The sequence below is a fragment of the Macrotis lagotis genome, chromosome 6 (assembly GCF_037893015.1).
Source record: "Macrotis lagotis isolate mMagLag1 chromosome 6, bilby.v1.9.chrom.fasta, whole genome shotgun sequence".
NCBI lineage: Eukaryota > Metazoa > Chordata > Mammalia > Peramelemorphia > Peramelidae > Macrotis > Macrotis lagotis.
The window spans coordinates 190447908-190475292 of record NC_133663.1 but is presented as its reverse complement, the minus strand read 5'-3'; the positions used below and the strand labels follow the sequence as shown (position 1 = coordinate 190475292).

At 35.5% G+C, this 27385-nt stretch overlaps 1 pseudogene; it reads left to right on the top strand.

Moving 5' to 3' along the window:
* Positions 1 to 6420: 6420 nt before the first annotated feature.
* LOC141492299 (fructose-1,6-bisphosphatase 1 pseudogene) lies at positions 6421 to 6987 on the top strand (annotated as a pseudogene).
* The last annotated feature ends 20398 nt before the right edge of the window (positions 6988 to 27385 follow it).

Genomic DNA, 27385 nt, shown 5'->3' with positions numbered 1-27385 from the left:
ACAGCCTTCAATCAATATTAGGTTAACAAAAACTTAGCTCACAGCTGAGATCAATTCACAAACTTAACCACTTACAAATTTTCAAATAGTATAAGGGGATAGATTCAGATCCCCACTTCATCAATTACTTAAAATTAGGCCCTTTCAAGCAATTAAATTCAAAACCCAAACTAAAAAGAGTAACGTTTAACTCAGGTAATTGTTAACTATTTCATATTTGAATTACACACACGTTACATACAAACAGCAGAAACAACCCTTTTGTATAAAGATTTCAAATTTATCAAAGTGAGATTGATACCCTGGCCAGAACCAGATCTCAGAATATAGAAAGATTTTCCCACCTTTCCAGGTCAATGGAGACATGTGAAAATATTCCATTGATGTTTAAATACACATATAGACACATATATTTATATGTTTTTGAATATACCAATTAAGACCAGTCAAAAAATAACTTTTAGAATTAATCAGAATTTCTTGAGGAACCATATATATAAATGTATATATATATATATATATATATATATATATATACACACATTAAGATTTTGAAGTAGCCAACCAATTAAATTTGAATGCAATCTTAAGTATCTTTATGAAGTTCAAATCCAGTTACACTATTACAGAGATATTAGTTATTAGCACAGGCTTAATTAAAAGATGAAATCTGAATTTCCTAGTCCCAGGGAAGATTTCCCTTCTCCCTCCACTCTCCCCCTGCAGAGGGTGGGGGCCACAGAGAATGAGAAAGAGCATTTCAAAGAGAAAAGAGTTCCATCCAAAGATAATTTCCAGAAGCTCAGGTTTTGCATTTGTCAAATCTACTTCCTTTCAAGGAGCAAGCACACAGCTGCACAGCTTGGGGGGAGGAGTAGTGGTACGAATTTTCCCCATATTTAATTCTCCATCAATTTATAGGTAGGCAAACATGTTAATAGGACATATACTAAACATCCTTCCATAGCAACCCACACTCCACAGTGGGGTATAAACCAAGCACACCTCAGAACTGCTTTTTTTCCCAGTCAGCCTAAAAACAAAGCAGGACCATACCAGGGCTACTACAAAACACCACATGGAATTAGTTTACCTGATTCCCCACAAAAATCAACCTTTTTCAATCTTCTGGAAAAAGGGAAACACAGAAGGAGGGCTAGAGGCCCAATAATTTTCCTACTTTTCAAAAAATCTTGGATCTAAAAAAAAAAAAGTGTGCTTCTCACCTATGGAATTTGATTCAGTTTTCCAAGTCATTCAGTTTCCCAAGTCTGAGCAGAGTATCCTGACTGGCTTGCCATTATGTAGCCACTGTCTGCTTGAGTTCTCTTCTGCCTATGAGGAATCATTATTCAGACTCGGGAAAGCAAGGGTGGAAATAAAACAAAAATGTATTAAAAGAAGTTAAAACACATAAGAAAATGGTAGGGGGAGTCTAGGTGGCACAGTGGATAGAGCACCTGCCCTGGAGTCAGGAATACCTGAGTTCAAATCCAACCTCAGACACTTAATAATTACCTAGCCATGTGGCCTGGGGCAAGTCACTTACCCCCATTGCCTTGGAAAAAAATATCTAAAATAAGAAAAAAAAGAGAAAATGTTAAGTAAAGTTAAGAAGAGCTTAAGGAAAAACCACGTGGATTTGGATTTGGCAGGTCATATGGCAGGGGTGGCTGGGGGGGAGAGAGAGAGAGAGAGAGAGAGAGAGAGAGAGAGAGAGAGAGAGAGAGAGAGAGAGAGAGAGAGAGAGAGAGGAAAGCAGGTAGCCATGAGGCTTGGGTTAACCAGGTCACATGGTGAAGCCCATGGAGTTCCACATGGTTTAATGAAGAGCCAGAGGAAGGTCCATCCTTCTGGATGGGAGGCTGGAAGAAGCAAGAGAACTTGAAGGGGCAGCTTTTTCCTATTAAATACCCCTCCATTGTAGTCTGGACAGAAGTGGTGCTTGGGGTATGGACTTTCACCTCAGAGTCAGGTAACTTCCAATGGCAATCTATGCGCTGGTCATTCCTGTCTCAAGGTACTGCAGGTCCAATTCTAAAACATCATTTTCTGTCCACTAGTGTCTAGGCCAAAGTTAAGTCGAGGTGGAAATGGAGGATAAGATATACCAGGGTCAAGGGGAGATAGGATACAATTAATAGTGTCCAAGGGAGACAGAATCTCAAGAGTAGGGACCTCCACACATTTGAAAGATTTTGTTTCTGCTAGTTCACAATTCTCTACATCATTTCCTCTGCATCATTGTCACCCACTATCTTCTTGTGGTGAACTTCACTCAAACCACTCCTTCCTTCTTACTTTTTAGTGTAGTAGGAAGAAGAAGAAGAGGAGGAAGAGTAGTGGCATTTCTTAGTATCTTCTACAAATCAATTTATAAATGTGTGTGATGGCATATAAGTTTATGACGATACTTGCATACTTAGAATTTATATCTCTCCTTACCAAAAGGGAAGGATTAAATGTATGTCATGATTATCTGTATAACTCTAATCCTTTTATTCTTATGAGCATGACTGTATAACTATTATCATGGAGTAATTTAAGGAGCACTAGATTTATAGGCAAAAGATGTGTTAGAATTTTGGTTTAATAAAATCTACATGAATGATTTATGAAAAGTCATTTCATATTTCTAAGCTTCAATTTCCTTATTTGCAAGCTAAGAGGGTTTGTCGAGATTATAACAGTTCTCAAATTGTGGTCCGAGGACCTCTGGTAATCCCTGATCTTCTGAAAGGGTCTTTAAGGTAAAACTAGTCTAAAACATTCTAATCCTGAATAAGGAAATGTTAAAAAATCCAATCCACATAAACAAAAGCTATTTTAGAGGTCAACAGAATGCAAAGAGATTCTAAGAACAAGAAATTCGAAAACCATTGATTTAGGTAATAATATCTGAGATTTTTTTCAGATCTAATTCCAATTATGCTCAAATCTTTATAGTATTTATGAGAGAAAATGTGGAGACTACAAAATAGTCTTTGCCCTTCTATCAGATTCACATTCTTAATGTTGACACTGTATATGACATACTTGAGTTTACTGAGTTTTAGATTATTTTTGAACTCGACCTTTGCAACTAAGTTTTATTCATCTGTTAAATTTTTATCAAATTCCTCTATGCATAAGATACTATGATAATTAAAATATCTGTCCCTAAATTAGGAAGTCCTAAATATAATTTAAAGTAATAACTATTATTTTTGTTGCCATTTTCAGTCATGTCTAACATTTTAGACCCATTTGGAGCTTTCTTGGCAAAGATGCTGGAGAGGTTTATCATTTCCTTCTCTAGTTCAATTTACATATGAGTAAACTGAGGCAAACAGTACTTGCCCAGGGTCTCATAGCTACTATGTGTCTGAATCCAGATTTGAATTCAAGAAGATCAATCTACTGGACCCCAGGCCTAGCACTCTGTACACTGTGAAAAAAAAAAAGAGGCACACAAGAAAGAGTATATAGGAAGTCAAAGGAATATCAAGTCTTGCTGGAAAGATCGAGTAAGATGAACGGATGTAGGGGCATTTCAGCTGAGTCTAGAAGAATAGAAAGGACTTAGATGTATATGGAGAGGAAAATATAGAGAAGGGAAAAAGACAGGTAGTGGTCAAATTTAGGGAAAGACTTGTTATTAGGATAAAGTGTAGCATATAACCATTACCCTAAGAGCTACATTAGTATCCAAGAAATGTCAAAAAGAAACATAAAAAATTTCAACATTTAGGACAGATCTTCCAAAGGATTAATGAAAGGGAAAGACTAAGACTGAATAACATTTAAAAAGCATAAATGGGTTGCAATCTTCTCAGGAGAAAAGTGAGATCAAAGATCCACTTAAATAGAAAACTGATGTTCCTGTCTAAGTTTGTGATTCTGTCTGAGTAAATATGTCTTCAGAAAATGAATATTGATCTCCCTGGTGGAGGATAGCATAAATCTTAAGAAAAGTCTTTCTATTCTCCATATTTGTAAATAGGTTGAATCATTCCCTAACAGGATGGAGGAATAGAGGAAAAGATACACAAAATATATTAAGAAGAAAAGACCAAGGAAAAAGATCCAAATTAGAAACAAGATGGCTAAGAGAATTAAAAAGACAAAAGAGCAACCAAAAGAGGAGGAAGAGAAGGTCCTCCGAATTTTTTGGTTGTTCTTTTGTTTTTCCCCAGGGGATTTCAATTTTTCATGTTACAAGAAAGGAGAAGGAAGATATACCAATTCACAAGATCTAGGGAAGGGACTAGAAGAGTCATCTACTCTCTATATTTCTATGGACAGGTGAACAATCAGGCTTTTGTCTAAAGATCTGAAGTAAGGAGAAACCACCCCTTTGTTTTAAGGAAGTTTTTCTTTATATCAAACTCCATTTTCTGTTGTTCAGTTTTTCAGTCATGTCTGACTCTTAATAATCCAATGGACCATGACATGGTAGGCCCTTCTTGTAATTACTATCTCTTGTAATTACTTCTCTACAGATTCCATCCACTTCTTCAGTTCTGCCTAAAGCTGCCACCAAGAACAAAGGTATCTATTGAGGGTCCCAGCAAGAAGAAATTTATCCTAGTGGTAGGTGACTTCCTATTGAGTGGAAGATTTCCTACAAAGAACACATATGGAGGCAGTTAGGTGATTCAGTGAACAGAAGATTGGATCTGGAGTCAGGAAGACTTGAATGTAAATTTGATTTCAAATACGTACCTCCTTTCTTCTTCAATTAACTCACTTCTTTTTTATTTTTAATTTTTGCAAGGCATTGGAGTTAAGTGACTTTTCCAAGATCACACAGCTAGGCAATTATTAAGTGTTTAAGGTCACATTTGAACTCAGGTCCTCCTGACTCCAGGGCCGGTGCTCTCTCCTGCATCCCCAGTTGCCCCTAATTAACTCATTTCTAAAATGGGGATAATAAGAGCATCCATATCCAATTATTAAGAGGATAGAAAGGAGCAGCTAGGTGGCGTAGTGGATAAAGCACCGGTCCTGGAGTCAGGAGTACCTGGGTTCAAATCTGGTCTCAGACACTTAATAATTACCTAGCTGTGTGACCTTGGGCAAGCCACTTAACCCTGTTTGCCTTGCAAAAAAAAAAAACCTAAAAAAAGAGGATAGAAAGAAATATTTGAAAAGTGATTTGTAAAATTTCAAGTACTATATAAATACTAGCTATTAATTGGCAAGTATATCAACCGTCCAAGCTCTACATTCAGAATGTGAGAGAGATCATTCCCAGATCAGTGATGGTTTTTATTGATTTATGCTGAACCATGTGGAAATAAATGATATTGCCAAAAAGAATTTGTAAAGAATATATAAGTTGTATGTAGAATTGAGAAGGAAGATGAAAGTAGTATAAGAAAAGTCAATATTTTCAACACTGTTTCAGACTAAAAATAAGGACATTGGAAGAGAAAGCAAGCAGGGCATGTAAAGTGAACAGCTGGCTAAAAAGATGATTTCTGAGAATGTAATTTGGTGCTCTGGAACATAGCACAAGATACAGAAATAAAGGGGCCTGGGCCCAGTGTGGAATATAGCTAACAAGGAGTAGGAAAAATATATTTTATCACTGACTGACTAATCTGATTAAAAGTTTGTTAGAGACAGGAAAATTACATAGATACAAATGCTAAATTAGAGATAATAAATAAGAGGAATAGCATTGAAAGCTCAATAATTCAAAGGGGACAATGACACCCTTAAATGGCATGGAAGTATTCCATAGGGCAGATAAAACCCATAGATTCTGATGTCAGATGCTTCCTTGGAGACCTGTCCTTGGGGTCAAGAAAACTTATGTTTAAATCCTGCCTCAGTCTCTTATTTCTTTGTGACCTTAACTAACTCAGTTAACCTCTCAGCCTCAGTTGCTTCATATGTACAATAAATGTGCCAGACTAAGCTTCTAAAATTTCTTGTAGCTCTAACTCTTTGATTCCTTGAGTTTATACATAAATGAGCTTTATAGGAATCAAATAAAGTAAAATAGAGATTCATAGAGAATGAATGAATAAAATTCATGACAGCAATATAACAATAGGAGAGCATACTGTATCCAAATGTAATAGATTAGATTGAAAGAAAGAGTTTAGAACAGTACTAGAGTCTAGAAATTATTCATCTACATGGAGATAGAAAAGGAAAAAAAGACCAAATGATGGTGAGAATATAGATGAGGATAACAAGACTTAACCTGATGCAGATGCTATGGGATGAGCTCCTGATGAAGACTGTCAATAAGAGAATGAACTGAAGGCTGACCAGAGCCCTGGGACTTATAGCCTGGAGGCTCTCCCACACTCACCCACACTCACCCACATAGAGATCAGCTCAGACACCGTACCTCAGCCACTTCACCTCCTGCCTTAGGGACAGCAACCCTTCCCCACCCAGTTATGATTGACAAGTATTTCTTTGATGCCTTTTGACATCCTGATCTGTTTGAATATAGAGGAGAGTAGAAAAATCAAAGGCACCAGTGAAATGACCTAATTGCTTTCCTGCCTCTGCAATTCTGTCAGAATCATCTCCTCTGCCTTTCAGAGAACAGGCATAGCCAATGTCTGTGGGATTGCTGGCTCAACAAATGTCACTTGTGACCAAGTCAGGAAGCTGAATGAATGTTCTCTCCAATAACTTGCTTATTAACCTGCTAAAGGCATCCTTTGCCACATATTATTTTGTATCAGAAGATAAAAATGCCTTCACAATAGAACCAGAGAAAGGGATAAATATATGGTCTCTTTTGATTCTCTGGATGATTCTTCTAACATAAACTGCCTTGAAAAAATTGGAACTATGTAGATGACTACTGTCATTCCCCAGAAAAAATTCTCAACTGAAAAGATTGCTTTGCGATCTGAAAGGAATCTAGTGGCTTACTGAGTATGCCCTCTATGTGGAGTCAATTGCTTTATGTTGGATCTGGCTATTGGGGAATTCATTTTGACTGATAAGGATGTGAAGCTAAAGAAGACAATCTAGGGGGCAGCTAGGTGGCGTAGTGGATGAAGCAACGGCCTTGGAGTCAGGAGTACCTGGGTTCAAATCCAGTCTCAGACACTTAATAATTACCTAGCTGTGTGGCCTTGGGCAAGCCACTTAACCCCATTTGCCTTGCAAAAACCTTAAAAAAAAAAGACAATTTTAATGAGGGCTATACCAGGGAGTCTTATTCCATAGGCGCAGAGTATGTCCAGAAGAAGAAATTTCCCCAGGATGACACAACTACTTATGATACAAGATGTGGGCTTCATGATGGTAGATGTTCACCCCCAACACTGATATAAGGAGGAATCTCATTGTATCCAGTCAACAAAAAGAACCTCAAAAGAAAACTGAGACTCCTGTAAGAGTGTAACCCAATGGCCTTGTCATAGGAAAAGTTGGAGGATTTGTGAGTACAGGAAATAAAACTGTGCTGACATCACTATCACCAACATCTGTGAGAAAGCACCAATGATTCTGGAGTTCCTTGATGATATGAATGAATTCCTAGAAATTTACAAGAAACATGTTGCCAAGTGAAGATCTCATTTTCCCACATTGGCTAAGACACCAAAAGGAATAGAACCAAAGATCACAATGTATTCATTGAACAGATAAATTTCCAAATTAGATCAATACCAAAGCAATTTTTATTTCCTGAAATCTTTTTTTATATCAAATACTTTATGTTGCTTTGGTCATCATAAATAAAATGAAGTTTCTATAGTGCCACAAAAGGTAAAAATATTTTGAGAGCTAGGGGAGCAGAAGGGAAATAAAATTGCTCTTCCTTAAAAAAAAAAAGAGAATAAGTTGACAGAGACGAAATATAGTTATGATCTTCAATTATCTAGATATTCAATTGTCGTTTCTCACTGTGCTAAAAACAGATCAAGTGAGATATTGATTTCCCTTTCTCATAATTTTATCTTTCAGAAAATAGAGGAATCTAATGGGCACTACTTTTTTGTACTTCATTTAATAAATAAGGAGGAACTGTTGAATCAATTCAACAAATCAGTCAATAAGTATCATCTTACTTATTAGTTCAGGCTCTGAATTTGACTTTGGAATTATGAATATTAAAAAAAGAAAACAGTTCTGCCCTCAAGCAGCTTGCTTCTCAGGTGAAGCAATATAAACAATTTTAAAAATATACAAAATAATCTCCTAGATTCATTATCTCCTAGTTATCTGTGACTCATCAGTCTTCCTCAATTACCAATTCTTCCTGTTTCTACATTTAAAAAAAATCTTTTTAAGGCAGTGGGGTTAAGAGTGACTTGCCCCTAATATCAACTGCTCATGGATAGGTAGAGCTAATATAATAAAAATGACAATTCTACCAAAACTAAACTATCTGTTTAATGCCCTACCAATCAAAATTCCAAAAGATTGCTTTAATGAGTTAGAAAAAATTGTAAGTAAATTCATATGGAGAAATAAAAAGTCAAGAATTTCCAGGAGCTTAAAGAAAAAAAGTGCAAAAGAAGGTGGCTTAGCCGTACCTGATCTAAAATTATATAATAAAGCATCAGTCATCAAAACTATTTGGTATTGGCTAAGAATACACTAGATGTAAAAGCAGGAGATGATTGTAGTAATCTGCTGTTTGATAAACCCAAAGAGTCCAGCCATTGGGATAAAATCTCCCTCTTTGATAAAAACTGCTGGGATAATTGGAAGTTAGTATGGAAGAAACTTAGATTTGACCAATACCAAATGGTTACAGGACTCAGACATAAAAAACAATACTATAAGCAAATTAGAAGATCAAGGATTAGTTTACCTGTCAGATCTATGGAAAGGGGAGCAGTTTATGACTAAGGCAGAGTTGGAGAACATCACCAAAAACCAATTAGATGATTTTGATTACACTAAATTAAAAAGCATTTGCACAGATACATGTAGTAAATTGGGAAACAATCTTTACAACTAATGATTCTGACAAAGGACTCATTTCTAAAATATACAGAGAACTGAGTCATATTTTTAATTAATTGACAAATGGTCAAAGGATATGCAAAGGCAATGTACAGATGTGGAGACCAAAGCAATCCATAGCCACATGAAAAAATGCTCTAAATCATTAATTATTAGAGAAATGCAAATTAAAGCTTCTCTGAGGTATCACCTCACACCACTCAGATTGGCCAATAGACCAGGAAGGATAATGATCATTGTTGGAAGGGTTGTGGGAAATCTGGAACACTATTACTCTGTTGTTGGAGCTGTGAACTCATCCAACCCTTCTGGAGAGCTATTTGGAACTATGCCCAAAGGGCAACAAAAATGTGCATACCCTTTGACCCAGAAATACCACTACTGGGTCTATGTCCTGAAGAGACGATGAAAAAGGGTAAAAACATTACTTGTACAAAAATATTTATAGCAGCCCTGTTTGTGGTGGCAAAGAATTGGAAATCAAGTAAATGTCCTTCATTTGGGGAATGGCTTAGCAAACTGTGGTATATGTATGTCATGGAACACTATTGTTCTATTAGAAACCAGGAGGGACAAGATTTCAGGGAAGCCTGGAGGGATTTGCATGAACTGATGCTGAGTGAGATGAGCAGAACCAGAAAAACACTGTATACCCTAACAGCAACATGGGAGTGATGTTCAACCTTGAAGGACCCACTCATTCCATCAATGCAACAATCGGGAGCAATTTTGGGCTGTCTGCAAAGGAGGGTGCCATCTGTATCCAGATAAGGAGCTGTGGAGTTTGAATAAAGTTCCAGGACTATTCCCTTTAATTTAGAAAAAAAACAGATATCTTATTGTCTGATCTTGTTACCTCTTAGACTTCTTTTCTCTTCTTTAAGGATATGATTTCTCTCTCATCACACCCAATTTGGATCAAGGTACAACAATGGAAACAAAGTAAAGACTGACAGAGTGCTTTCTGGGGGGGGGGTAGTAAGATTGGGGTGAAAATTGTAAAACTCAAATAATATCTTTAATAAAAGTAAATTAAAAAAAAAAAGAGTGACTTGCCCCTTAGGTAATCATTATGTATCTGAGGTCATATTTGAACTCCCCGTGCTCTTGACTCCAGGGCCAGTGCACCACCTAGCAGCGCCTCCCCCCCTTCTTACTTTTATAACATCTGGTCTTCTAACCCAGGTCTTTCTTTCTTTCTTTCTTTCTTTCTTTCTTTCTTTCTTTCTTTCTTTCTTTCTTTCTTTCTTTCTTTCTTTCTTTCTTCCTTCCTTTCTTTTCTTTCTTCTTTTTCTTCTTCTTCTTCTTATTTCTTGTTCCTCTTTCACCTGTTCTTGTTCTTCTCTTTCTTTTTTCCACTGCTGCTTCTTTCTTCTCTTCTTTTTTGTCATCTTTTTTCTTCATTATCATCTTTTCTACTTCAACAACAAAAACAGTAGCTAACTTTCCTTAAGTTTTAATGTTTAAATGATACTCTTAAAGGATTCATGATTATTATGTCCCAATGACTCTCCCCTTATCAACAGATCCTTCCTCTCCTATAATCTAGAAATATATCTGTCCAAAACAAATGAATGACTTTATCTAATAATCCCTGTCTCATTCCACAAAGGAAGCATGCTTCAGTATCAGTCCTCTTAAGTCACAATTAGTCACTACATTGATCAGGGTTCTTTTATCATTCAATATTATCATTCTTCATGTTAATTGTGATTATCAAATCAATTATTCTCCCATATCTGTTTATTTTGAGCTATATAAACTCATACGAGTTTTTCTAATTTTATCTGATTTTTTTTCAACCAATGTTCTTTCTTTTCTTTCTATACCAGGAGCATAAATATAGGTATTTTTTTTAAACCTGACACCCTATGTCACCTGATTTCAACACCTAGATCCTAAGAAGAATTATAAAAAATAACATATTAAAACATGAACTAAGGGGATTTTGTTACTCTTTTGTCTTTTCCCATATTGCATTCTCCATAGAAACCTAGACAACTAGGTACTCTTGGATCTAAGCTTTACTTTAATCCAATCTTGTATCCCTGAGATAAGAAAATAGCCAAATCTATTGGTTATGTGACCACAGGTATCAGACTTTGATTGTCTTAGAAAAAAAATGTATTTCAACTTTTTTTTTAAAAAAATCTATTTCATAAAAGAATATTTAAGCAAGGCATTATGCTATCCAATTTAGTAACCTAGGAAACTGAAACAATGATAATCTGAAATAATTTTAAATAAAATTAGTATTCTTACATAAGGAATTTGCTTAGGGGAAATAGAGCGAAATTTCTTTGTAGATAAGTTAATCGAAGGAAACTTGCTCATTGTCTAAAAGGAATTGCATTCTAGTCTATAATTTGTTTCGGCAGATTGACGTTTAAGCTGTTTCTGATTCTGAAGTTTCATCACAGACTTTTCAGAAAAGCACTCAAAGTATTTCAAGATAATTTGCTTCTGTGCTCTGGGATGGAAGCTCAAGGATGTTAGCCCAAGTTTCAGAATAAACAGCTGGCTGCAAACAATTACTTATCACAATGAAGAGCAATGAATTGACTCATCTCAGTTAGCAGTAGAGATCTTTTCAAATCTGAGTGATTTTATGATGCTCTAAGTAATCTGTCAACTTTCACAGACTCCCTTTCAAATCTAGTCCCTGACTTGTGTACCTTTTATTAAGCAAATTCTATTGTTGAATCAGGCATCTGAAATATGGAATAAAATGAAAATGAACAAAGTAAATTTCAGAAACCCCCAAAGAACACTGTAGAACATTCCAAATATGAACAGAAACTAGGATGTTTCAAAATTTGAACTGCCCATTGCCTTTTCTTACACCATAATAAAATAAGAGAAATAATAGATGGTTAATATATCCTCATGCCATTGGTTTTTATCAGAATTTTTGCTTGTTTTTTGCTATTTACTGGGTAGAATTCTTTCTATAATCTCAAGAATTTTTAATTGTGCTAATGAATGTATTTACAACATTTATTTCATATTTTCTAAGTCTTTCCATTTACAAGCTGAGAATTTTCTTTGTGGTTGTGAGGCTACTTGTCTTACTGTGCTATCTGCAAAGTCAAAAAGGATTAATTTGTCTTTGTGAGATATTTATTAGCATTCAATATATATATATATGCCAATAGGGGAGCTAGGGAGAATAGGGTGGCATTTAAGTCTATTTGGGTTATTCCTTTCCCAATATAGACCATACCTAATAAATGTATCCCAAGACACATAATCTAATGTCAGTTCTCCTTGTTTAAATTCTCTGGTGATCATCATGAAATTAAATATATAAAACAGACTTAATTTTTTTTATCATTTAATTGATCAGTGTTGAGTGGATGTTTTTCAATATTTCTATTTCAAACTATTGCTTCTCCCCCACCCTACCTCTCTTGTACCTTTTTCTTTGTCCCAATTTCCTCCAATTTGACATCTCTGGTAATCACAATCTCTTCTAACACTGCTTTAGCTCCAATTGCACTACTGTTTAGGAAAGAACAGCTATTACCCCAGTGATCCATGAAACAGTGTCTGCATGTGCAGGCTAAAATTACTTTGGTTTTTTATTACCATAAAAAAATCACAAGCTTACAATCCAATTTGCTGCCCACTTTTGCCCTTAGGGTTTTAAGCATTAGAACTGCTTTTCAAGAATTTCTCTTTTAGTAAGTATCAATGCTTGAGATTGTAATTCTCCAGATACCCTAACTTATACTTTTACAGGTTAAATCACATTTCATTTTTCTTAGACATGGATCTAATCTCACCAAATTCCATTGTGTCAGCAGGGGCTGAGAAATAATAAATTAAATACCTCCCTGTTCAGTATTATCTGAAAATTAATTAATAGGACTTTTTATCCTCTCTCAAAATATGGTTAAAGACCATAGCTAAGACTACCTAGCTGTGCAATAAACTCAGACTTTCTTCCCTCAGTACACATAAAGTATAATCCTTTTGTGTTATTAAAATATGGATTGATCAAAAAATTTCCTTGGGTAGAATTAAAATGAACCAAACGACTCACTCTCTTTAACAATTCCAGTGTTTTTCCTAAGAGAACTATAACAGATTCTTGAGAAACCTAGGTTACAGATGATGTAAACATGTGAATCTAACCACATTGCCCAGGTTCTCATTAGTGTCATTAGGGATTTATTTTTTTTCCTCCAGAGGCTGTGCCAAATGTCCTCAGTTTGGACTGCTACCATATGTTGATGGTGGTGCTGCTTCATGATTCATGGCCTCTTTAGGGGCACAGGTAATATTTTCTCAAAGGAACTGAGATTAAAGTGATTTTGCACCTGCAGTCATTTAAGCGGCCTTTTGCAAAGCAAAAGGAAATTAAAAAAAATAATTATCCTTACAAACAAAAGAGCAATGACAGGTCAGGTTTTCACATTTTAGATTCCATAAAAACAACCCCCTAATGGAAACAGCAGTCATCAGTTAAATGAGATATTAGGTTAGGAACACAAATGCACTCTATTAATTTATTGTTGAAGTAAATAGCTAAATTGACTGACACAGCAATTAAAATTTCCACCTGTCATACTAGTTTATTATTTTCATCTTTGAAGGAGCTGGCAGGGGTGGGACTATTCCCTGAACTTAAATTCTCACTCTTCTTTTACATTATGCCTATATCTATGAATAAGGGTCTTTAGGATGAATATGGATAAATGGGTCTTTTTGCTTTTTAATCAAATTTGTGATTTCATCAGCATAGGGTGACTCCTGATAAAGAATTTCCTTGATCAGCTAAGCTCATCTGCTCTGTAATTTATATGATCAAAGAGTTACCTGGGCTATGTGTGAATGAGCTATGAAGCTTGAGCTCAGGTCTTACTGATTCAGAGAACTGCTACAAAATAGTACAAATAAACATAACATCTATAAGGCAATTATGACTCTCATTCCATTCTAAAAGAATGACACATAGGCATACAAAACATTTAAGGAAAACGCTTTTTCCTATTCATGTATCTTGACTCTGAGCAAAAAGGAAGAATTTGGTGTTGGTGAATCCTTTTTCAGTCATGTCCAATTCTTCATGACTTCCTTTGGGGTTTTCTTGGCAGAGATTCTGGAATGGCTTACCATTTCCTTCTCCAGTTCATTTTATAGATCTGGAACCTGAGTATTTGATAGTCCCTTTTCTAGGGCAAATCTTGGGCAACTCAATCTCCATGAGTCTAAGTTGTCTCATTTATAAAAAGAAGGTGTTGGATTATACAGTCTTTATACTTATCACTTTAGATATATGATCCTATAATACTTGTTGAGTTTTGGTGTGGCATCACAAAGCTAGAATTTTTAAACTTATAAGGAAATTTTGAAATCTAGGGCAACATACTTATTTTATAAATGAAGAAATGGTGCTCTGGTAAGGAGGTATGCCTCATCACACAGTTAGCTATTTATAAGAGTGGGATTAGAACCTGGTTCACTTGACACCCATGAAAGTATTCTTTTTCATTATAGAATCCTATCTTGTGTATGTCACATTTCAACTCTGCTGGTGTTTACAAAGCCAGATGTATTTTCAGGGGTGAGGAGGATAGCCACAGCAGGATGATCCAGTAGTATATTAAAAGGAGTGAAATTACCTCCTTGTGATAGACTCACAAAAGTGAGAGGCTAGGCTGTCCATCAACAAAATAAATGGGAAAGGCTATGTGTATGCCTTTAACCCAATTTGGACTCACAGTTTCCAAGCCTTTTTGACAAGACTATGTTTACTTGAAGTTTCATCTCTGAGGTATTGATGTTTCCAGATTGTTGACCTTGAACATGCTGCCAGCATCTGGTCCTGACTTGTTTGGTGTTTGATATTAAAAGACTCAACTTCCTTCAGTCATTTATTTGACTCAATCTTACATAATGGAGGACTCTTAGTCTCCAATTCTAGCTCGACTGTCAGAAGGGTTTGATTTTTTCCTTTTTCTTCCTCTTATTTATTATTGTTTTTCCAATCCCACACAAAGGTAATTTTCAACATCCATACATTTACAAGTTTATGACTTTTGAATTTTTCTACCACCCCTCCCTTCCTTCCTTCCTACCCAGGGCAGCTAACAATCTTATAAAACTTGAACAAGTACAATCAAGTTTAACATATTTCCATATTAGTCTTGTTTGAAAATATAAAATAAGTTACTAAAAAAGGAACCTAATATGTTTTCCTCTGCATTCAGATTACACAGTCTTTTCTCTGGATGTGTTTCTCTGGATGTTATTTTCCATAGCAGGTGTCTCAGGATTGTCCTTGATCACTGAACTCCTGAGAGGAGCTTCATTCATTCTAGTTGATCATCTCATAATATGGTTGTTAATGTGTGCAATGTTCTCTTGGTTCTGGTCACTTCACTTAGCATCAGTTTATGCAGTCTTCCCATGCTTCTCTAAAATCTGATTTCTCATGATTTCTTTTAGAACAATAGTACTCCATAACATTCATATACCATAATTTATTCAGCTATTCTATTCTCTAATTGAACAGAATCCCCTGAATTGGAACTGGAGTTCCTTGCAAATACAAAAAGAGATGCTATAAATACTTTTGTTCATGTGGGTCTTTTCCCCTTTTTTATTCCAAAGAGATCTCTTTGGAATATAGACCTAATATTGGTATTGCTGCATCAAAGGATATGATCAGTTTTATTGTTCTCTGGGCGTAGTTCCAGATTGATCTTCAGAATGGTTGTATCAGTTCACAACTCTAACAGCAGTTCATTAGAGTCCCAATTTTCCCACATCCTCTATAACATCAATATTTTTCCTTTATTATCATCTTAGCCATCTGATGGGTGTGAAGTGACTCCTCAGAGTGGTTAAAATTTTCATTCTTCTAACCAATAAGGATTTGGAGCTTTTTTTTATATGACTACAGACAACTTTAATTTCTTCATCTGAAATCTGCCTGTTCACATTCTTTGACCATTTATCAATTGGAGAATGGCTTGCAATATTATGAATTTGGTTTAGTTCTCTATATATTTTACAGATGATTCCTTTATCAGAAACACAAGTTGTGAAAATTGTTTCCCTGCTTTCTGTGTTCCTTCTAATCTTGGCTGCATTGGTTTTGTTTATGAAAAACATTTTAAGTTTAATATAGCCAAAATCATCCATTTTGTAATTTATAATGTAGTCTGTCTTTTGTTTGGTCATAAATTTCTCTCTTCTCCATAGATCTCACAGATGGACCATTTCTTGTTCTCTTAATTAGCCTATGGTATTGCCCTTGATGTCTAAATCCTGCATCCATTTTGACTTTATTTTTGGTATAAGGTATAATATATGGGTCTATGCCTATTTTTTTCTTCAGGGTTTTTTTTTGCAAGGCAATGGGGTTAAGTGGCTTGCCCAAGGTCACACAGCTAGGTATATATTAAATGTCTGAGGCTGGATTTGAACTCAGGTACTCCTGACACCAGGGTTGGTGCTCTATCCACTGTGCCACCTAGCTACATCTATGCCTAATTTTTGACATATTATTTTCCAGTTTTCCCAGCAGTTTTTGTCAGATGTTAAGTTGAAATCTTTGGGTTTATCAAACAGTATATTAATATAGTCATTTACTACTGTTCCTTTTGTACCTAATCTTTTCCACAAATCTACTTCTCTATTTCTTAGTCATTCATTACCAGACAGTTTTGATGACAGTTGCTTTACAATGTTGTTTTATATCTAGTATTATTAAGTCATCTTCCTTTGCATTTTTTCATTACTTCCCTTGATATTCTTGATCTTTTGTTTCTCTCAATGAATTTTGTTACCACTTTTTCCTAGCTATATAAAATGGTTTTTTTTTGGAGTTTGATTGGTAGGGTACTAAATAAGTAATTTACTTTGAATAAAATTGCTTATTTTTATTATATCATATCTGCCTAACCCTGAACAATTGACATTTTTCTAATTGTTTAGATCTGCTTTATTTGTATGACAAATATTTTGTCATCATATAGTTTCTGGGCTTGTCTTGGGAAGTAGATTCCCAAGCATTTTATGTAATCTTTAGTTACTTTAACTGGAATTTCTCTTTCCATCTCTTGCTCTTTGGTTTTGTTGATCATGTAAAGAATGGTTTATATGGGTTTTTTAATATCCTGCTACTTTGCTAGCGTTGTTAATTGATTCAAGTAGTTTTAAAGCATTCTTCTCCTCAATAACTTTTTGAACTGTTCTATCCATTTGGCCTATGCTAGTTTTTAGCATATTATTTTCTTCAGCATTTTTTTGTATCTCCTTGACTAAGCTGCTGACCTCTTTTTCATGTTTTTCCTGCATCTCTCTCATTTCTTTTCCCAATTTTTCTTCTACCACCCTCACTTGATTTTCAAAGTCTTTTTGGAGCTCTGTCATAGATTGAGCCCAATTTTAGTTTTTCTTGGAGTCTTTAGATGCAGGAGCTGGTACTTCCTCATCTTCAGATTGAGTGTTTTGATCCTTCTTGGGATCACAAGCAAAGTATTTCTCAATGGTGTTCCTCTCTTTTCTCTGCTTACTCATTTCTCTAGCCTGTGCCTGGTTTTGGAGTGCTTCCTGAGCTTTTGAGTATTATTAGGACACCCCCCCCACATGGAACTCCATGTGTGAGGTGCTGTCTTGCCTCCTAGTCTGTGAATGAGCATAAGCACAACCCTCTGCCAGGGGGCTGAGGTGGGAGGGCCCTGCTGCTCTATGGGAGGCCTAGACTGCGATCAGGATCTGAATGTGGTCAGAACCCCAGAGTCCTCTTCCAGGGATAGAGGGCAGAGCTCGGCAGTCTCTCTCCACTCCCCTCCTTAGGCTCAGCACTCGTGCCCTGGGGGCTTCTGCTTACCAGCTTCTGCTTCTGTTTCCTGGATCTGAGCTGCCAGTCATACTGCTCGCTGTGTGCCCTGAGAGCTGGGCTTCACATACTTGCTCTGGCAGAGGTCCCCCTGCTGATCCCCCAAGTTGTGCCTAGTGCTCCCTGGGGTATAGATCAGGAAACTTCCCTCGCTGCTGTGAGCCATGGCTCCAAGCTCCATGGGGCTGCCTCTGGGAGGCTAAGGTATCTTCGCTCTGGTGGGACACCCCTCCAACCCTGGGAAGCAGAGCCTTTCCACTCTTTTCCAGGTTACCTTGGGTTGGAGAACTGCCTCACTGGAACCCTCTGTGGGTTCTGTCTCTCAAAAATTTAGAGTCCTTAGTTTATAAGTTTTGAGAGCACCTAAGAGATGATCCTCTCTTGTCACTATCTTGGCTCTGCCCCTTCTTCAAGTAGTTTTGTAATTCATTTTCTAAGGTTTTCTAAGTATACCAATCATATCTTCAAAGAGTAAAAGTTTTGTTACTTCATTCACTGTTCTAATTCCTTAATGCCATTTTTGTCAACTTCCATTGCACCATGAGAACCAAGTGGAAGAAGAAGTGAATGCATAGACTGAAGGGCAAAAGGAGAAAGATGAGACAGAGGTTCAAGTAACCAGACTGTTCTGACCACAGGTCACAGGAGCAGAGAAGGAATGACCCTTGGTGACATTCTTGGGAAAGCAGAATCCTTCAGAAAAACATCATCCACCCTATGAGAGATTCTACCATCTGATAAAGGACTCTTTACCACTATTTGACACCTCCCTGACAAAAAAGGACATGCAATCTTTTCATGCAAATTCCACCCACCTGCCTCATGATTTTGTGCCATGGGACTCTTGTCGTTCTGAACTGGTTGTTTTCTTTGTGGCTAAGTGTAGCACACCTATAAATTCTCAAAACTTTCTGTTTGAAAAACAGAATTTTATCATTTGATTTTCAAAATTTCAAAATTGGCATTAAATTGAGAAATTTTAATTTGTTCTTTTTCTAGTTTTTTTAGTTGTGTGCTCAATTCATCAATTTCCTCTTTTTTTCTAATTTATTCATATAAGTATGTAGAGAGATAAAATATCTGCTAATATCTGCTTTGATCTCCTCACACAAGTTTTGATATGATGGATCATCATTGTCATTGCCTTAGATGAAATCATTAATTATTTCTATGATTTCTTTCTTGAACCACTCTAAAATTAGGCTATTTATTTCCCATCATTTTAATTCATCTTTTTATTATATTTTATTTTAATTTTTATTGCATCATAATCTGAAGAGGAAGCATTTAATATTTCAGCCTTTCTGAATTTGATTGTGAGTTTTTTATGCTCTAATATATGGTCAATTTTTGTATAGGTGCTGCATAACATAGACAAAAAGGCATATTCCTTTCTTATCCCTATTCAATTTTGTACAGGTATCTAGCATATATAACTTTTCTAAAATTCTATTCACCTCCTTAATTTCTTTCTTGTTTATTTTATAGTTAGATTTATCTAATTCTGAGAGTGGTAGAGTCCCTCCCCTCCCCCCAATATAGTTTTGCTGTCTATGTTGCCCTGTAACTCATTTACCTTCTCCTCTGAGAATTTGGATCCTATAACTATTTGGTTTATGCTTAATACTGATATTATTTCATTATCTGTGGTACCTTTTAAAAGGTTCCTTCCTAATCCCTTTTAATGTGATCTGTTTTTGATTTTGCTTTGTCTGAGATCAAGATTACTATTTCTGCCTTTTTAACTTCAGCTGAAGCATAATATATTCTGCTCCATTCTTTTACATTTATATTGAATGCATCTCTCTACTTCAGATATGTTCTTTGTAAGCAACATACTATTGAATTCTGGTTTTGAATCCACTCCTTTATCTGCTTCTGTTTTATGGGAGGATTCATCCCATTCATATTTATTATGATTACTCACTTTGTATTTCCTTCCATGCCATCTTCCCCATGTTTGCATTTTTCTCTCCTGTCCCCTTATCCCTTCTCACAAATGTTTTGCTTCTGAATACTATATCTGGATTATCCCTCCCTTCTATTTGCCCTTTTCCTTTTCTCTCTCCTTTTTTTCTTTACCTTTAATTTAATTTTATCCTTATTTTTACTTTTGCCCTCCATTTTATCAGTCCCTTCTTCCCCTTTCATTCCCCTTCTCCCACCCTCCCTACTTCTTTTTAGGATAGGAAAAATTTTTAAATACACTTGGGGATGTACAACACCCTCTCTTTGAGCCAAATCTGTTGAGAGTAAGATATACTCAGTACTCACACCCCCCCTTCTTTCCCTGTACTATAGTAGGTCCGTTTGCCTCTTTATGTGTTATTATATTTCTTCCAATGTGTCTCCTTCTCCCAGTATAACTCTTCTTTTCATGTTTTAATTGTTGTATTCCTATCTTTATTCACAGGTTCTGTATCTCTCCTGATAGAAGTACAACTCTCAAGAATTGATGGACTGATTGATTTATAGGCATAATGACTATATAATTACTTCATACCCAAAGCCTCTGTTCAAGTATACTTCCCTCAATTGATCCATTAGAAATGCAATTCTCAAGAGTCAAAGGCACTATCAAATTGAAAGCAATTTGTATCATACCCACGTTTCAAGTACTCTTTAGAGAAATACAACTTATAAGCTAAATTATTATGTAATTATCATGTAAATTAAAAATTACTTCATGATTCATCTACATCCACACCCTCTTAAGTACCCTCCATCCAACTCTCCAAATAAGAATACAATTCTCATGAACTAAAGTATCATGCAAAGCATCACTTCTTGAATCCATTTATTTCTCCACTTTTTAAGTACACTCCTTCCAGCTGCCCAAATAGAAACAATCCATATTGGCTAAAGTATCATCACTTTCATGATCAATCTAAACCCTTCTCTCCAAGTATTTTTTTAAATTATCCTAAGAGAAATACAATTCTCAAGAGTCACATGTATTTGGAGCAGCTAGATGGTGCAGTGGACATATCACTGACCCTGTAGTCAGGAGGACTCCAAATGCAGCCTCAGACACTTAATTACCTAGCTGTGTGACCAAGTCACTTAATCCCATTGCATTGCAAAAATTAAAAAAAAAAGTTCCATGTATGTTATTGACTACTGTTTTTCCCCTTTCTGTTTAACCTTTTGTGTATTTCTTGTGTCTTGTATTAAAGATTGAATTTTCTGTTCAGTTCTGGTCTTAATATCAGTTAATTTTGAAATTCCTCTACTTTTGGGGCAGCTAGATGGTGCAGTGGATAGAGCACTGGCCCTGGACTCAGGAGTACCTGAGTTCAAATCTGGCCTCAGAAACTTAGTAATTACCTAGCTGTGTGGCCTTGGGCAAGCCACTTTGCCTTGCAAAAACTTAAAAAAAAGAAATTCCTCTATTTTGTTGAAAATTCATCTTTTCCCCTGAAAGAATATGCTGAATTTTGTGGGGAAGTTGATTCTTGGTTTGTAATCCAAGCTCCTTTGCCCTCCAGAATATCATATTCCAGGTCCTCCACTCTTTTGATGTTGAAGCTGATTAGTGTTGCATAATTCTGAATGTAGTTCATTGATATTTAAATTGCTTCTTTTGGACTACTCTCCTTTAGCTTAGAATTCTGAAATGTGACTGCAATATTTTTTGGACTTTTTATTCTGGGATCACTTTCTGGAGATGATTGAAGAATTTTTTTCTAGGACTATTTTGTCTTCTTGTTCTAGGGTTGCAGTTTCCATTATAATTTACTGAAAGATGTTTTCCAGGCTCTTTTTTTTTGAGGCTTTCAGGTAGACCACTAATTTGCATGTTATCTCTTATGGATCTATTTCCAGGTCATTTTTTTTCTTAAGAAGTTCTTTGAGGCAGCTAGGTGGTGCAGTAGATAGAGTGCCAACCCTGGAGTCAGGAGTACCTAAGTTCAAATCTGGTCTCAGACACTTAATAATGACCTAGCTGTGTGGCCTTGGGCAAGCCACTTAACCCCATTTGCCTTGCAAAAACCTAAAAAAAAAGTAATATAGATTTTCTTCTATTTTTTTCAACCTTTTGCTTTTGTGTTATGGAGTCTTGTTGTCTCATAGAGTCATTAGTTTCCATTTGTTCAATTGTAATTTTTAGGTTTTTATTTTTTTCAGTCAGTTCACTAGTGTTTACTTTTCCAATTGATTATTTTACTTTTAAATTGTTTCTTTTTTTGCTAATTTTACTTTTTGATGAATTAATTATATTCTTTTTCCAGTTGATCCTTTTTATTTTTAAAGTAGTAGTTTTTCTTTTCCAGTTGGTCAATTTTACTTTTAAAGAAGTTGATTTCTTCAGTTGATTTTTCATAATTCTTCTGCAATGGCTCTAATTTCTTTTCTCCATTTTTCTTTCACTCTTCTTTAGTTTTTGGGGGGATCTATAGTTTTAGGGTCTCATTAGAGGCTTCATTTGAAATTGTTTCAGGAAAAACTCCAAGGGTTTCCTAGCTTTGCACTGCTGTCATGACTCCATCCCATAAGTAGATGTTATTTTTATTTTATTTTGTCCATATTCAATTATTCTATCATAGTTTATTTTGAAAAACTGGAATGAGTGATTTTTTTTGCATTCTGTAGTCTTTCTTTACAGTTTCTTTAAAAGGACTTCTGAAAAACCAGTTTTTTTTTTAAAGTTCAGTGTGATTCAGATGGAGCTACTTGACTATGCTTTCACTGATAGTTCAAATATAAGTCCCAGATCAGGTCTCATTTGCTCATTGTTTGAATTTTGATGGGTCATAGAGTAAGTAACAATTCTTGTTGTGTTTATCAAAAATTCCTGAGTGTCTTTCCCTCCTAGACTGATTCTATCATGAAGGTAGACTAGGTCATCCTTTGCCTCAGTTATTGACTAGCCTTTAATTACTGAATGGCTATTGACTCAGATAAATTGAGACCTAGGAAAGAGCAGGGCTTAAGAAAGGTCAAAGTTTCCTACCATGTCTGTGACCACAGGCAGTCATCTTAAAATATCTTGCCACTGGACACTGATTACTCTGATGACTCTGGAGGAGAGAGTGAGGTTGACAACTTTGCACAACTCTACCTCCCTTAAATTCAGTTCAATTGCAAGGCAAGACATCACCCACTTATTGTCATTGGTCTTCTTCAAGAATGAAGGTTGGGGGCAATTAGGTGGCACAGTGGATAGATCACCAGCCCTGGAGTCAGGAGTACCTGAGTTCAAATCCAGCCTCAGACACTTAATAATTGCCTTGCTCTGTGACCTTGGGCAAGTCACTTAACAGCAATGCCTTGCAAAAAAATAAAAGGAAGGATGGAAAAAAAAGAAAAATACTTTCTGAAAAGTCCTATCTTAAGGGAAGAAAGATCATATCTTCCTTTGTCCTGAAAAGCTAGAGTTCCCACGGTTAACAGTGCAACCAGTAGCATTTATTATTTTTTAGGTGTAGCACAGTGGGTGGAACTCTGGGCCTAGAGTTAGGAAAGACTTAAGTTTAAATCCTGCCTCAGACATTTTCTGGTTACATGACACAAGGTTCTTAACCTGTTTGCCTTAGTTTCCTCAAATGTAAAATTGTTAAGAATAATAATACTTAACTCACAGGATTGTTATGAGGATTTGTAATGTATAAAAAATTTTATTTCTGGGTACTCAATCACTTTATTAATTGTAGTAATGGATACTTAATTAAAGGGGTCAATGGTTCTCTCAAATGTCAAAGAACCCTCAAGGAACCCATTCAAATCTTATATACCCTTGGAAGAGTGGGTATTCCTGGGGGTGGCAATCAACTCTGATTGGTATTCGATTTTAATAAGAAAATAAACATTATAATGAAAAGTTGGCTTATTCTATGAGGGACCTGACACTGATCACTTAGTCTTGGACAAAAAACTTATCTCTTATTGAGACTACCCACACCTAATATAATCTTGACAAAAGAGGATATGGCTCTTCTCAGAGAGTAGAACAATGGGGCAGAATTCACTTCAGATGAAATTCTCTTCAAGGTTCTCTAGGTGAAAGAGGTCTAAAGGCAGTGCTTGGGGGATTTGGGCAATCTTATCCATCAACTCCAATGTAATTCAATAATTGATTAATAATATAAGAATGAGGGGCAGCTAGGTGGCATAGTGGATAAAGCACCGGCCCTGGAGTCAGGAGTACCTGGGTTCAAATCTGGTCTCAGACACTTAATAATTACCTAGTTGTGTGGCCTTGGGCAAGCCACTTAACCCTGTTTGCCTTGCAAAAAAAATAAAATAAAATAATATAAGAATGAAATAATCATTTTACTCAGTATGAAATGAGGTATTATTTGTAAATACCATTTAACATAGTTCTAGGTAAATAATAGAAACTATGTAAATGTTTATGCACATTTCCATAGAGTTTTCAAAATTTACATACACTATTACATCATTTAGAATGGTGTTTAATCTTCTCTCTGCCCCTCCCACAAATCCTTCAAGAGGTCAGGATGAAGAAATCAAAGCCATGTAAGAAATAGATATCACAATAAAGGGCAGATAGACCATATAAAAATGTATGCCTCATCTTATACCCTGATTCCATTAGCTCTCTGTCACCAAACAGGTAAAATTCTTCATCATCAGTCTGTTGGAAATATGGTTATATCAATAAACTGATAGAAGTTTTCAGTCATTAATCTTTTTTCTTCACAGTGTTATTATATCCCATCTTACTACCAGTATTGTTTCCTATCCTGCTCACTTCACCCTGTAACAGTTCATATCCTGTCTCATGATATAATCAATGTTTTTTATGCTTTCATAAGATCATAGGATCATATATTAGGAGCTGGAAGAGAGTTTAAAAACATCTATTAAAATCCTACCAACTGCCCTTTTAAAGATGAGGAAATTAAGAAAGAAAGAGTTTGCCCATGGGTTTGAAATACAGGTTCTTTGATACTGAATCTAACACTACAATTTTTTATCTCTTTTTCAACAATGCTTACTATATCCACAAATTCAGAATTTTCTTCTGCAGAAAAGTTATTCATACCAGTGAAAAGCTTCTAAATTTTCCATAAGGTACTGGTTTATTTTCTTTCATAATCTTGAACCATGTTGAACATATTTTTCACTTCTGTTCCTGGGACCCACTTTCAAAATGAAGTCATTCAGTATTAAGTTGTTCTTGTTGACCTAGCTAAGAGGTTCTTATGAAATTTTCATAAAATTTCTATAAATCATCCTCTGTAACAGATAAGAGTCATACAATAAGATTCAATGAACTTCAAAGTGATTTTCTTGAAGACAATGAAGACAAATCTAACAACTAATCTCTGTCTATTCAATGAGAACTGTGAGCTATTCTTCCATTAGTTCAAAATGTGTTATGTCTTCTTGTTTTATTTATAGAAAAAAATAACAATATTAATCTGGTTTGAGTCTTCACGAGTATATCAACTCACTGGTCATTAGACAAAGATCTCTCATTTGAGGTCACTAATAATCTATGATCCTAGCCATGTCATATAATCCTATTTGCCTCTGTTTCCTCAATTGAAAAGTGATCTAAAAAAGAAAAAGAAAAATGATACAGAGAAAGAAATGGCAAACCAGTCTAGTATCTTTGCCAAGGAAATGCTGCATATGGTTACAAAGAGTCTAACATTAATGAAAAGAAGGGAACAATAAGAAAATACAATTAATTTAAAAACTGTGTTTCTCAGTGCTTTCTGACCTCTTTTCTGCCACTCTACCTCTATCATTATGGAAGGGAAAGAAAGTAGAATATTTTCCCAAAAAACTTCTTCTTAGTTTCCTTGGTTTCTTTCAAGACTCATTTCAAATGCTATATTCTATGGGATGTCTTTCAGAATACTACCATATTCTATTGCCTTCCTCTCTTAGATTGTCCTCAATTTAATTGTCCTTTTCCCCAGGACCTTGAGGAAAGGTCTTTGAGGGAAGCAACTTCCCCCGCCCCACTTGATTTGTATCCTAGCACTTAGCACAGGACCTGCCACTTGATAAATATTTTGAAGATGCTCATTGACAAAACACTGAGGATTATTTTGATTTGTCGTATTAAGTTGATTTGTCAACATGACAATACGAAGTGGTAAAAACTTACAATGAATTTAGTCCACCAAAGGGAGTAAAGTCAAAAAATTGGCTCTAAGTTTACTGGAAAAAAAATAAAGAACCAAAGAAGGGATAGGATTTCTACTGAGGATGAATGATAAGAAAAAACAAGGAGAAGACAATTGCAAACTCATTATATTTCCATTTACTCTGATAAAAAGATTGATTTCTAAGATTTCTAAGCAAAAATAAGCTAATTTATTATTAAAAGTTATTATCCAGGGGCAGTTAGGTGGCACAGTGCATGGGCCCTGGAGTCAGTAGGACCTGAGTTCAAATATGACCTCCAAACTTAATAATTACCTAGATGTATGACTTTAGGCAAGTCACTTAACCCCATTGCCTTGCAAAAAAAAAAGATAACCCCATTGCCTTGCAAAAAAAAGATATGCAAAGATAATATAAAATCTATACTCAAGACAAATAGAGCAGATACCTCTTCTGTATGAGTTCAAGTGACTAGGTCCAGAAAGCGACATTGTTCAAATGCTAAAGTCATTAATGTCATTAATAAGTCACTGATGGTGACATGTGAATGATCTTGAACAGAAAAAGGTACAATGTAGTTTTTTTGATTTTCATCCATTTATATATGCATATTTACAAGTTAAAAATTTTCCCTCCACCATTCTTTCCCACCCCCTCCCCTCAGTAGGAAACAGATTATCATTTTACATATATATATATATATATATGTACATATATATATATATATATATATATATATATATTTCATTAAATATATTTACAAATGAGTAATTTTTGGCATGGGGAATTAGGATTAAGGAGAAAAAACATACATAAGAGATAATTTTTATAAAGTGTTCAGATTAGGTAGGGGTGTTTTTTTCCTATGTGTTTTATTTTGTTTTGTTTGTTTTTCTTCCTCTGGTTGGGAATAATATAGACCACTTACCAGTCGAATACAGTTGTACTAGCTCTCTGCATTGTTGAAAGGAGTTGCTTCCATCAAGGTTGTTCATCTCATAATGTTGTTGATGTGTGCCTTGTTCTATTGGCTCTACTCCCTTCACTCAACATCAGATCCCATAGGTCATTTCATGCTTTTCCAGAGTCCGACCATTTATGGTTTCTTATAAAACAATAATATTCCATAGTATTCATGTACCATAACTTGTTTAGCCATTCCTGAATTGATGAGCATCCCCTCAATTTCCAATTCTTTGCCACTACCAAAAAGAGCTGCTATAAATATTTTGGAACATGTAAGACTTTTCCCATTTTTCACAATTTCTTCTGGATATAGCCCTAGAATTGGAATTGTATGAACAGTTTCACTGCTCTTTGGGCATAGTTCCGTATTGCTTTCCAGAAAGGTTAGATCCATTCACAACTCCACCAGCAATGTCCCAATCCTCCCACAACCTCTCCAACATTGATCATCTTCCCCTTTTCTCATCTGGGCTAATCTAATAGGTGTGAGATGATATCTCATTTTTGTTTTAATTTACATTTCTCTAATCAATAGTTGCTTTGGAG